Source organism: Oryctolagus cuniculus, chromosome 16, assembly GCF_964237555.1.
Source record: "Oryctolagus cuniculus chromosome 16, mOryCun1.1, whole genome shotgun sequence".
Taxonomy (NCBI): Eukaryota; Metazoa; Chordata; class Mammalia; order Lagomorpha; family Leporidae; genus Oryctolagus; species Oryctolagus cuniculus.
In genome coordinates, this window is record NC_091447.1 from 5,059,253 (window position 1) to 5,073,248 (window position 13,996).

The window sequence follows — 13,996 nt, forward strand, 5'->3', positions numbered from 1 at the left end:
AAAAATACTACATATAGAAGTTTTTACTATATTAGTAATATATTCCAAGCAGGTTAGTTTTAAAATGTTTTTCATTCAATGTGAATCACACTACATAGGATAACATTTAAAGATAAGATGCTAAGGGAAATTCACTGTTTACTCAGAAATTTCTGTTTTATGTTTTTACTTGTTTTTTTTTATCTTTTTTTTTTTTGACAGGCAGAGTGGACAGTGGGAGAGAGAGACAGAGAGAAAGGTCTTCCTTTGCCATTGGTTCACCCCCCAATGGCTGCCAAGCCCGGCGCACTGCTGCCGGCACACCGTGCTGATCTGATGGCAGGAGCCAGGTGCTTCCTCCTGGTCTCCCATGAGGTACAGGGCCCAAAGACTTGGGCCATCCTCCACTGCACTCCCTGGCCACAGCAGAGAGCTGGCCTGGAAGAGGGGCAACCGGGACAGAATCCGGCGCCCCGACTGGGACTAGAATCCGGTGTGCCGGCGCAGGCGGAGGATTAGCCTATTGAGTCATGGCGCCAGCTTTTTTTTTTTTTTTTTTTAATCTTTTGCATTAATAACATTTACCCATTTTGCTTCACCTAGCTGTTTTTATGCTTATTATTGGTTAAAATTCTGATATGATCTTATATAATATGTATTCATTTTGTATTTATTTGAAAAGCAGAGTGAGAGAGACTGAGACAGAGAGAGAGAGAGAGAAGCCTTCCTCTGGTGTTTCATTTCCAAGATGCCTACAAGAGCTGAGCAGGGCCAGGCCCAAGCCAGGGGCCAAGAATGCCATTGGGGTCTCCTGCGTTGGCTGGCAGGGACTCGAGAACTTCAGCCATCACCTGCTGCCTCCAGGTGCATTAGCAGGGCGCTGGATCAGAAGTGGAGGCTGACCTCTATCCCAGGCGCTCTGATATGGCATGCCAACTTCCCAAGCAGTGTTTGCACATTCAGAAAAATCTTCTGACTTATCAAGAAAGCCACTCCAGTAAGTTGTATATGGGATCATTTGGAATTCACACATGTGACATTTCCACAGGAAAAATGGTTTATGAAAATGATGATGAGTGTTTCCAGAATCCTTTTCTGTTATGCAAGATGGGATGCTCCCTCAATCTGGTTTGTGTTGTTAGTCTTCCTCCTTCTGTCTTCCTCCTCCTCCCTTTCTCCTTCTTTAAAGCCACAGCATTTTGGTGACAATAATTTTGTGTACAACAATGAAGTATTATTTTGTTAAGTTCTGCTCATGGTTTGCCTGTTTGCTTTACCAACATAACAATTTCATGATATCATTTTCCTGCTAGATGTATTTTTAAAAATAGCCAAAGATCCTAAGTGTATTTTGAGCAACATTTAAACATTATTTTTGGACCTGATTTTATAACCTGACAAGAAGCAATCTTGCACCAATTCGGAATGTGGTGTTCTGGACATCCTAACATGGCACTACTCAGGGTCAGCACCCATGCACCCTTGGCAATGGACTTTTTTTTTTTTTTTTTGACAGGCAGAGTTAGACTGTGAGAGAGAGACAAAGAGAAAGGTCTTCCTTTTCCATTGGTTCACCCCCCAAAATGGCCACTATGGCTGGCGCACTGCAGCCGGTGCGCTGCGCTGATCCAAAGCCAGGAGTCAGGTGCCTCCTCCTGGTCTCCCATGCGGGTGCAGGGCCCAAGCATGTGGGCCATCCTCCACTGCCCTCCCAGGCCACAGCAGAGAGCTGGATTGGAAGAGGAGCAACCGGGACAGAATCTGGCACCCCAACTGGGACTAGAACCCAGAGTGCCAGTGCCGCAGGTGGAGGATTAGCCTAGTGAGCTGCAGCGCTGGCCTATGAACTTGGTTTTTAAAAAGACACACTGCAGAACTCCCAGAACACTACACTGGTCCTCTGTCCCCTTCCCTTTCCTCCTCTCTCTTATGCCACCTGCCAGCTTCAGAACTGTTCCTTGTTTATCTACTGTCTTTGCCCATTTCTGGGTCGGCTTCATCTTATTACGACACAGGATCCATGTGTGAATGCAGTGATCTGGATGTGATCACCCTCATTTCAAAGCTGAGAAGAGTAAAGTTCTAAAAGGTTGGGCCACTAAGAAATGAAGCCAGAATGTCTCTTCATTCTGCCACATGAAGAACTGATGAATGGAGATATGCAAAGGAAATAAATCATCAAAAATGATTCTGTTCTGTATCAGAGGCCACCCTAGGTCTGAAGTCAAGGACAATGTTTCTGTTGTGCTCACCCTAAAGTAGCATGTGTGAGTGTTGAGTGTGCCCATGGTTGATGGAAGAGACTGGTGTGAAAAGTGCTCAGTATATTGTCCCACGACCCCCAGAGATATCTGAAAAGAAATCAAAGCAACAGGAGAGATTTCAGAAGACTTTCCCCCCCTCAGCTTGGAATGAGCATCCCTTACTCTGCCAATACCATAAGAAACCAAAGGAATCTCAGGGTTGGCGCTGTGGCGCAGTGGGTTAACGCCCTGGCCTGAAGCGCTAGCATCCCATATGGCTGCTGGTTCTAGTCCTGGCTGTTCCACTTCCAATCCAACTCTCTGCTGTGGCCTGGGAAAGCAGTAGAAGATGGCCCAAGAGCTTGGGCTCCTGCACCCGCGTAGGAGACCCGGAAGAAGCTCCTGGCTCCTGGCTTCGGAACGGCACAGCTCTGGCCATTGCAGCCAATTGGAGAGTGAACCATCGGATGGAAGACCTCTCTCTCTCTCTTCCTCTCCTCTCTCTGTGTAACTCTGACTTTTGAATAAATAAATAAATTTTAAAAAAAGAAACCAAAGTAATCTCAAAGCACTTGAATAACGGCATCAATAGGATAGCATGTCATACTTTTCCAGCAGGAAACAGGTGAGTGCACATCGCACCCTATCTCTGCTTTCTGTGGGTAAGATCTGATGATGAGGTAGATGGAGTGATTGCCCGTTACTCCTGTGGCAATGTTGGCACTCATCCTGACTGTAGCGCTTTCTACTTTATAACCTTTTGTTATAATCCTCAAAGTTATTTCAGAAGAGAATCTGCATCAGTGCATTAAATGCACAGAAGACTTGAAATCAGATGGAAAGCCTTGAATGTTCGGACACTGTAAACTCTGCCTTTCAAATTCATAAAAAAAAACTTTAAAAAAACTGTTATTAGTTGACTAATTTTGTATAACTTTTTTTTTAGTTCATGTTTTTGATGAACACACACACATCATGAGGAAAAGAGCTCAATGGATTGCCATAGAGTGGGTAAATCATGTAACCAGAGCACTGACAAACACAGTGAAAGGCCAGCTCAGTCCCCTCTCCAGTCTGTGGCCTTCTTTTCCAATGTAAAAGCCATCTTAATCTGTATCCTTATGTGTAACTCTGCTCATTTTTTAACTTCACATGAAATGGAAGTATACATGATTCTACGATTTGTATCTGGCTTATTTTCTCAAAATTAGGTTTGTGGGATCTATTCATGTTGTATAGTATTTCATTGGCATATAGAATCCCATTGTATAGGTACTCACGTACCATCATTGCCTTTCCTATGCTGTGTAATGGACACACTGTTCACATTTGGGCTGCTGTAATGGTACCGTATACAATTCTTCCGTATTTTAGTGCCCTGTCCACACATATGTGGTGAGTGACATCGAGTTGACACTGTGCATCCATCCTGTGACCAAAGCTGACCTTCCCATTGAGTTCTGAAGTGTACATTTGCTGGTCAGTTAGTGAGTCCTGGATTTCTGCAACTGGCAACTCTGTGTGATAAAAAACGTCAAAGGTGCCAGAGAGGATCATTTGAAGCTTGGGTCTCACAGCATTTTAAAGAATCCAGAAATATAAGAACTATCCTTCTCCCAGGACCCCACAAGACTGCTGGAAATCAGAGTGGGATGAGACAAGAGGGAGTGAGTGCTAAGGAGAACCCATTTCAGCCGGTTCATCTGGACTTGGGTTTTCTGTAGTAACATGTTTCAAAGGGAGAGAGACAGAGAGAGAGAGGGAGAGAGAGAGAGAGGGAGTGAAACACAGAAGGCAGCAAATGATGTCTTAAGCATTTGTGTCACTCCCACCTACATAGTAGGAAGACATGGATTGAGTTCCTGGTACTAGGCTTCAGCTGGACTGGCTGCTTCAGGCATTTGAGGAGTGAACCAGCAGGTGGAAACTCTCTCTCTCTCTCTCTCTCTCTCTCTCTCTCTCTCTCTCTCTTTCTTTTTCTCTCTCATATTTTGCCTTTTTCAAATAAATAAAGATAACTATTCTAACAACACTTGTATTGAATTATAATCAACATGTAATAAATGCATGTGACCAGCATGAAGCAGTCACCATAATGAACAAATCACTCCCTCTGTTTCCTTCACCATCTGCCATCTGTGTTGGTCAGCTCTTTCAAGTCCCCACTCTGCAACTCCCCTGCTCTTTCCCTGTGAAATCACTGATAGGCAGAGGATCCAGCAGTCTGCAGTATCTGGCAGTCTCTACATGTCATCACACAGTGTAGTCTGTCATGACCAGCTTTCTTTAATCAGCATGTTTAGTGCTCATGTATGAACCAAGAGTTCTTTCCTTTTCTTTTCTAGGTAGTATTCCATTGGGGGTCAGGGTCTAACACAATGTATTCATTTATTTGTTAATAGGTGCTTACATTTATGGAAATGCTCTCTTGCATTGTTTGTTGCTATTGGAAATCCTGTTGTTTTTTGGATGTTAACCCACTTGGCCACAAGGTGTTGCTCATTTCATATAATGTTGGCTTTGATTGGTTAACATTTTATGTTGAATCATTAGCCCTATGTCCAGAAGGTTATTCATCTGTGATTTGCTTGTGATGTCTTTGTCTTGTTTTAGTATCAGGGTGATACTGATGTCATGGGGTGACACAGGAAATAATTCCTTCTCTAGTTTCCTGGAAGAGATTGTACAGTTTCAGCATCATCTCTTTAAATGTTTTGTAGAATCTGCCAATTAAGGCCGGCACCGCAGCTCAATAGGCTAATCCTCCACCTGCGGCACCAGCACCCCTGGTTCTAGTCCCAGTTGAGGCGCTGGATTCTGTCCTGGTTGCTCCTGTTACAGTCCAGCTCTCTGCTGTGGCCCGGGAGGGCAGTGGAGGATGGCCCAAGTGCTTGGGCCCTGCACCTGCATGGGAGACCAGGAGGAAGCACCAGGCTCCTGGCTTCAGTTTGGTGCAGTGCGCTGGCCGTGGCAACCATTTGGGGGATGAACCAACGGAAGGAAGACCTTTCTCTCTGTCTCTGTCTCTCTCTGTCTAACTCTGCCTGTCAAAAAAAAAAAAAAAAATCTGTCAATTAAGCCCTGGTTCAAGAGTTTTCTTAGTGAGGTTATTTAAAACCACAAATTTAAGGTCTTGACTAATCTTAAGACCATTCAGGTTATCTCTTGTCATTTTCAGTAAGTTATAACAGTTTGTGCCTTTCCAGGAATTTTTCCATTTCTTTTAAGTTGTAGACTTTATTGCCAGAAAGTTGTTCATAATAGTTTGTCCTCTTAATACCTGTAGAATTTGCAGAGTCATCACGATCTGTTTCATTTCTGATGCTGTTAAAGTTCTGTCATCTCCCCACATCTTTTCTGAGCAGGCTGGTATGTGTATGCATTGCACTGCCATCTCCAAGGAACAAGCATTTGGCTTTGCTCAATTTCCTCTATGGTCTTTTTGCCTTTTATTTCACTGATTTTTGCTCTGATATTTACTATTTTCCTTGTTTCTTTAATTTGGGTTTTATTTGCTTTTTTCCTAGTTTCTGAAGACACAATGTAAGCATATTGATTTGAGACCTTCCTTCTATTCTTTTTTTTTTTTTTTTTTGGACAGGCAGAGTGGACAGTGAGAGAGAGAGACAGAGAGAAAGGTCTTCCTTTGCCGTTGGTTCACCCTCCAATGGCCACTATGGCCGGCGCACCACACTGATCCGATGGCAGGAGCCAGGTACTTCTCCTGGTCTCCCATGGGGTGCAGGGCCCAAGCACTTGGGCCATCCTCCACTGCACTCCCGGGCCATAGCAGAGAGCTGGCCTGGAAGAGGGGCAACCAGGACAGAATCCGGTGCCCCGACCAGGACTAGAACCCGGTGTGCCGGCGCCGCAAAAGGAAGATTAGGCTAGTGAGCCGCGGTGCCGGCCCTTCTATTCTAATATTAGTATGAAGGGCTTTAAATTTTCCTCTAAGTCCTGCTTTAGGGACATTTTACCACTTTTTATGTATGGTGATTTCATTTTCATATCCTTTCAAACATTTTCTAATTTCCCCCTTTAGCTTACAGTTGATTTAAAATTATTTTTAGTTTCTAATATTAGGATCTTCTAGATATCTATTTCTATTTATAATTTAATTTTGTTCTGACCAAAAAACATAATTTGCATGATTTGGTAGCATTGAAATATGAGACCTATTTTGTGACATAGAGTACAGTTTATCTTAGTAAATTATCTGTGGACTCCTGACAGAAATGAGAATTCCATTATTGTTGGTTCTAAAATTTCCAATTAGGTCAAATGGATTGAGGTGCTATTCAAGTATTTTATATATTAACTGGTTTTTGGTTTGTCTATGTCATCATCTTTGAGAGAGTAATATTGATTCAACTATAATTGTGGATCTGTCTATTCTGATAGTTTTATTAGTGTTTGCTTCAGGTGTTTGAAGCATTTTTTTTTTAGATGCATGAACACAGGGTTTTTTGCCTCTTTGACTAATTAACCTCTTTATCATTGTGAAATGACCTTTTGTCCCTGGTTATAATCTTTTCTCTGAAGAGTGGATGCTTTCTGTCATTATTCTCATCCCTGTTAATAACCTTTCTAACCTTTTACTTTTTGACTCTCTGTGTCTTTATAACTTTTTTTCTTTTTAGGCAGTCTGCAGCTGGAGCCTGCCTTTCATCCAATCTGACAATTTTTATCTTTTAATTTTGGGGCTTTAGACCATTTATATTTAATGTGATTGGTGGCATGGTTAGAGTTAAGTCTATCATCTTGTTGCTTATTTTCTATTTGTCTTAACTTTCTTTCTTCATTTGTGACTTACTGTATTTATTTATAATTTTTCCCTTCTTCATGTTTATTTGCCACAGCTATTTACTTTCTTATTTCAGTGATTTTTTTAAGATTTATAACACACATTTTTATTTATTAACTACATCAAGTGATGTTATAAGATTCCATCTGTGGTCTGAGCACCTTAAAATTACATCTTTTATATATATATAAAATTATGTCCTTCCTTTTCCGTCCTCCTAGCCTTTCCACTAATTTTCACATATTTTAATTCTACATATATCACAAACTCCATATCACTTTATCATTATTTTTGTTAAATCAGCAAATTATTTCAATGTTTTTAAAAATATTATACATCTCCATGTCCAATTTCTCTTGTTTGAAGGACTTCCTTTAATACTTCCCAAAATGCATACTGCTAATTATGCATTCTTTCAGCTTTTTACTTCTGAAAAATTGTTGAGCTTTATTGTTGTAGATATTATAATTGAGTAACAATTTCTAGGTTCCCAGGTGTTGCTCCATTATCGTGGACTGTTTTCATGAGAAATCTGTTCCCCTCTGTGCAATGTGCCTTATTCCAATTCTCTGGATAATTTTATTTTTTTCTCAGTATTTGTGCTATCTAATTTTCATTTTCTTGGAACTACTGTTCTTCATATTTCTCGTACATTGAACATTATGTTTGAAATTTTTATCAAAATTGGAATTTTCCTGCAATTGTCATTTCAAGTATTTTTCTGTCACTTCTATTTTTGCCTACTTTCCAAGAAACCTAAACAAATGCATATCAGCAGCCACAAGATGTTGAATAGCTGATTGATGCTCTTTTAATAGGCTAATCTAAGTATCACTTTGGATAGTTTCTTATCACAATGTCTCCTGTTATGAGTGATATTTTCTTACTTCTTTGTATGACTCCTTTTTTATTTTACAAACCATCCCAACTGCTGGTTTTGAATTTCTATAAAAATTCTTGATGCATTTTCTAAGACAGTGAAGTTACTTGGAAACAGTTCAAACATTTAATGCTTTGTTTTTAAGATTTTATTAAAGATAAGATTAGGGTATTAATCCAGTTAATTTATTCTGCATGACTGGGGGACCCTGATAGTGCCCCATCCAATAGTCAACGAGTTACCATGTGGATTTTTTTTTTTTTTAGTTTGGCTAATGGAACCAGGTAGTAATTTCAACTCTATGTAACCTCCTGGTACTGTTGCCTCAAATCCTTCAAGTGATTCTTTCCTCAGGTTTGGTATTTTCCTCACTTGCTTCTGCTGAGTAATCAAGGGGCCTTCTTCAAACCTCTGGAATCCTCCGTGTGATGCTCACTTCTCCTTGCTGCTCTTTACCTCAGCCCGGGGAGCCCCGCAGACGTGGCCTGGATTCCCCCTGATACCAGGAAGCTCTCTCCAGGTGCAATGCGGGGGCACTGAGGCAGAGACAGGGCTGATCTCATTTGAGGCCTTCGATTTTTGTTTAATCGATTCCCATGTCTTGAAAGCAAGTTTTAAAAATATTTTGTGCTGTATTATAGTTGGTTTAGACAGGAGGGAAATCCAGCCCTTGCTACTCTATCTTGTCCACAAGCATGCATTTCCCCACACTTTACACTTCAAAGGTGCCATGGGTGGCTTATTGGAGAAGCAGAGGTGAGACACTGTTTTAGACGTCCAACATTTGCTGTGACTTGGGCTGGGATAATTCATACGGTTAATGAAATGAGCCTGGGCTTTTATGAGATTAAATAAAATAGGATATATGAAGTTCCTGGTCTCATGTTTAAAACTCAATACCTATTAATTACTTTTTACCTTCTCTAGTGGACCATTGGATAAAAAAAAAAGGCAGTATTTGACAATGGAGAGGGCTGTAACTGGGTGACTAACCTGGGTTCTGGGCATTGGATACCTCCCTGCTGACACTGGTAAATCATATAAATTCCTGAAGTCGTCTTCTTTTACCAGTTTCATGCCTCACACGAAATTGGCAAGAATAATGCACTAAAGGGGAAAATCCTTATGAAAATTCAGAATGTTTTATGCACACGTTATACAGTTCTCAACCTTTTCCTGAGAGTTTGTTGATATTTAAATGTCCATTTCCTAATGTGTCCCATTTTTTCCAAATTAGCTACTTTTACAGAAAAGGTCATTGAAGTAGAGCCCTAAAAGACAGGTATTTGGACAGATTTTTTTTTAAACTTCACTTAGCACAGAAAATTTTCCAAACAATTCTCTTTAAATAAATGGATAAACTCATTTCAAAACAGCATTGAATAAAGTGAAATAACACAGAAACAAAATTTTTTTGTGATGTCCTACAGTAATTTACAAAAATAAATTGATAGTGTCACCCAATGACCTACTCTAACAATTCTAAGAATGGAGCAGGACATTGGTTACAGTGGTTAAGGTGCTGCTTGGGATGCCCACACCCCAAATCAGAGTGCCTGGGCTTGAGTCCCTGGTTATAAGTGATGGGACAGTAGGTGATGGATCAAGGTAATGGGTCTTATGCATGGGAGACCTGGATTGAGTTCCTAGCTCCAGCATAGGAGGGAACCAGCAGGTGGGAGATCTCTGTGTGTGTGTGTTTGTGTGTATGTGTGTGTGTGTGTAGTGCGTATGCCTCTCAGATAAAAAAAAAAAATTAAATAGCATAAAAACATGTTTCCTCTGATCTCTGTTTTGTGGTGCTCAAGATAGCTGTGCTTCGAGAGATTTATCTCTGATACTGGGCATAAAATCACACCAGCCCAGAGCACATCCTCGGTAAGGCAGGGCCCCTCTGGTGTTAGGAGCGCTTCACGGTTAACTCTGGCCTGACTAAATTGCTGTGTAAATACCAGAGGCATAGCTGCAGGTAGAGCGCACCATAAGCCCGTCTATTAGAAAAGTTAAATGTCATAGTGCATAATTCATCAATGCTAATAGCCCTCGGCACAGATCTGAAGGAATTAACCTATACAGCCAAACTATTTATCACATCACAATACATAAAATGTACTTTTCATTAATAAATGGCCAATCTATTGCCTTCATGGATGTGGCTGATCAATCCTTTTTTATCTTCTGTCTACAGTTTGGGTCCTTTTAGTGGGTTTTAATGGGTTTTCTGTACACTAACACAGCTGAGCTTATGTCCTTACTTCCTGGAACAGCTTCTGTGCATCTCACAGCCTCTGTGGTGTTTGCTCCACAGAAGTAGCAGTATGGAAATAATCATGCTTCTTGGGACTTTAAGATGGCATTCATTACTCTCGAGCTGACCTTGCTGCCACTAACCTATCTAAAAGTCGTAAAATCAGTATAATGCAGCTCCCATCAATACCCTAAGTCTATAAAGGTCTGAGTTAATAGTGTACACGAGCAAAATGTTTTAAAGTACAGTGCCTCACTCAAGGCAAGTGAAGCAAGCAGATACCACAGGAAAACAGTTTACACAGATGCTACCAAAGCATCTAGGTTATTACTTAACCAATTAAGGCAACTACTAAATTGAATTGCCTATTTACATTTGGCATCAAATCAAATTGAGAAAATTTGATCATATTGAATGATTACCTCTTCCAGATTTACAGATAGTGTGTGTATGCGCAGGAGTTTTATTTTTTGATTTGTGTATAAACTCAACTCTTTTGAAGCTATTGATGGCTTCAGCACTTGAAAGATCTCAGCTATGCCTAACTCAGGTTTTAAAATGAGTTACAATGAACAAGAGAATATTATGAGTTACCTGTTTGTATGGCTCTGTAGTGCTAATAGTCTCTGAAACATGTCTGGTGCAAGATTTATAAATTTCTGGAAAAGCATATTTTAAGCTTCTCTTTAATATATAGCCTAAGTTTTAACAAAAGACTGAAAAATTAAAAGTTGAGAATGTTTTCACTCATAAATAATCATATAACAGGATCATTTGGTTTCAAAGGGAGAGCACTCCTTCTAATGGTGCCCTATCATGTCCTTCTGCCTTAATACTTCAATTTTCAAATCCAAATACCAAGGAAGACAGAGCATCTTACAATGAGCTCCATTTTCCAGATTAATGCACCTGAGAAACATTTTTCCTTATTTAATATCCCTTACTCATTTCCTCTCCTGTTATAGGGATAGCACAGCTGTTTATCTGGCAATTATCTTTGAATCTATTAGTGAAAATGTCTAAATTAATCATAAAAAGACAAGTGCATCACAGAGTCACTGTGCTATGAATACAGGGCCTCGTTGTATTCTTTCTGTCATTTTCACTGGTTCCATATGGCAGCTTTGGTTCCTTGATACTGTAAACTAAAAATTTGTTGCCAGTAAAGAAAACCCATAAAGGCTTAATAGTATCTACCATTCAGTTCTGGTAAGCATCGCATTTACCTTAGTAATTCAAATGTTCTTAGTTTCTTCTATTGAGTCCTTATATGTGAAAAAAAAAGCTGGATAACTGAGAATTATAGATACCGTGCATAATCTGTTTAAACAACTCATCCAATATTTGGGTCAATGGTAATAAAATAGATTTCATTCAATTTGATGAATATTTCATTATGCCTCTTTACTGTATGTGTTGTAGGCAATGAAAATACAGGCAGGGCAAGGAGAGGAGATCAGATACGCGAACTGGTAATTAGAAACATAAAAATAAGACTGAATATTCAGTCCCGAAGAATAAAGGTATACACTATCTTGTGTCACTGATTCATTCAAACAGTTAAGATACATTAGCACTTAATAGATTAAACTTGGGCAAATAGGACTAAGATATGCCTTTTTTTTTCCTTTAACAGTTACTCTCCAGTGGGAGACCCAGATGGAGTTCTTTGTTCTTTAATATTTTTATTTATTTATTTGAGAGGTGGAGTCATAGACAGAGAGAGGGCAAGATAGAAAGGTCATACATCCACTGGCTCACTCTCCAAATGCCTGGCACTGGGCCAATCTGAACCCAGGAGCTAGGAGATTTCTTGAACATGGGTGCAGGGGCCCAAGCACACTTGGGCCATATTTTACTGCTTTCCCAGGCCATGGCAGAGAGCTGGATCAGAAGTGGAGCAGCTGGGACTCCAACCAGTGCACACATGGGAAGCCTGCAAATTGTTTTATTCTCAAGAGTGAAGTACTGAGGCCGGCGCTATGGTGTAGTGGGTAAAGCCTGCAGTGCTGGCATCCCATATGGGCTCTAGTTTGAGTCCCAGCTGCTCCACTTCTAATACAGCTTTCTTCTATGGCCTGAAAAAGCAGTAGAAGATGGCCCAAGTGCTTGGGCCCCTGCACCTGCATGAGAGACCTGGAGGAGGCTCCTGGCTCCTGGCTTCAGATCAGCACAGCTCCAGCCAGTGCGACCATTTGGGGAGTGAACCAGTGGATGGAAGAACTCTCTCTCTCTCTATTTCTCTGCCTCTCCTTCTCTCTGTGTGTAGCTCTTTCAAATAAATATATAAATCTTCAAAAGTAAAAAGAGTGAAGTGTTTACTCCATGTAACAGAAATATGAGAGTGTAAATCCTGAGAGAAGCTTCAGACGCATCATGTGACAAGATCAAGCATTGAGGGAGCAAAACATGCGGGACCCACAACGATGCCGGATCCAGTTTCATATGCAGAGGTGGCTTGACATCTTCGAGTGCAATAGAGAAAATGATGCACAGATTAACAGAAAAGGAAAAGAACACACTTTCAAGTAGTCTCCCCTCCCCAAGAATCAGAGAAAAGGAAAGAAATATGCTCTTCAACCACAAGGCTGTTTAGTCACATCTCACTAACAAACCTGGGGAAGCACTTGGCTTTGGTGTTGAGAATTTTCTCTGGGCTCAGCCCCTGGCAAATGGTAATTGCCTGAGGTATCCTCAGGGCCTCTAATGTACAGAGAAAGTGGGAGAAGCCCTGCCACACACATCCTGGCACACTTTACCATGCTTGTACATATTATCGTCTTGCTTTGTAATGTCTTTGATTCTACACAGGTGGGATTGACGAATGTATCCGTGCCCTGATTGTTGGTGGTTAAGAGCACATTTGAAATGACTTATAGATGTCAAAATGGTTTAGCCCCACTGCAGGGACCAAGGCTGACGTGGCGCCCATGTTGAGAGAATTCTGAGAGCACACAGCCTGACAAGTCAGCAGACATGGGTGAGGAGGGTGGGGCAGGACAAGGGCCCCACACTGACTGGTTCTAGAGAGAGAACTGCAGATGAAGAGCAAAGAGCAAGACAACCTTGGGCTCCAAGCTGGACTCTCACCCACCACTCGTGTGTTCTCTGAATGCCTCGCTTCACCTTGGGTTTCCTCCCCTGTAAAAGGGAAGCCATGGTGCTCGCTTCAGCAGCACATACACTAAAAGGAAGCCGTTACTGGGCCTACTTCATCTATGTTTATGTAGTCTTCTCCCAGGAAAGCACTTTGAGGTACAAGTGCACTGGCTTGAGAGCAATGCACTCATTCATTCTTTCATGCTGCAAGTATTTGTTGAACACCACAGATTTTCATTCTGAGCATTGCTAGTGAAATAGTGTGGCCAGATTTTGGCACTTTTGGTGTTTCTATTCATATAAACCCATAGTCTCACAATTTGAACCAGTTTACCTACAGGCAATGACATTTTGGTGCAGAATAGAGCAGGGACTGGGGCCGGTGCTGTGGCATAGTGGGTAAAGTCACCACCTGCAGTACCAGCATCCCATATGGGCACCGGTTTGAGTTGCAACTGCTCCACTTCTGATCCAGCTCTCTGCTGTGGCCTGGGAAAGCAGTGGATAATGGCCCAAGTCCTTGGGCCCCTGAACCTATGTGGGAGACCAAGGAGAAGCTCCTGGCTCCTGGCTTCAGATCATGGCAGCCCTGGTCATTGTAGCCATCTGGGGAGTGGACCAGCAGATGGAAGACCTCTCTCTCTCTCTCTCTCTCTCTCTCTCTCTCTGCTTCTGCCTCTCTGTAACTATGCCTTTCAAATAAATAAATATCTGGGAAAAAAAAGATCAGGGACTGTTGTGTA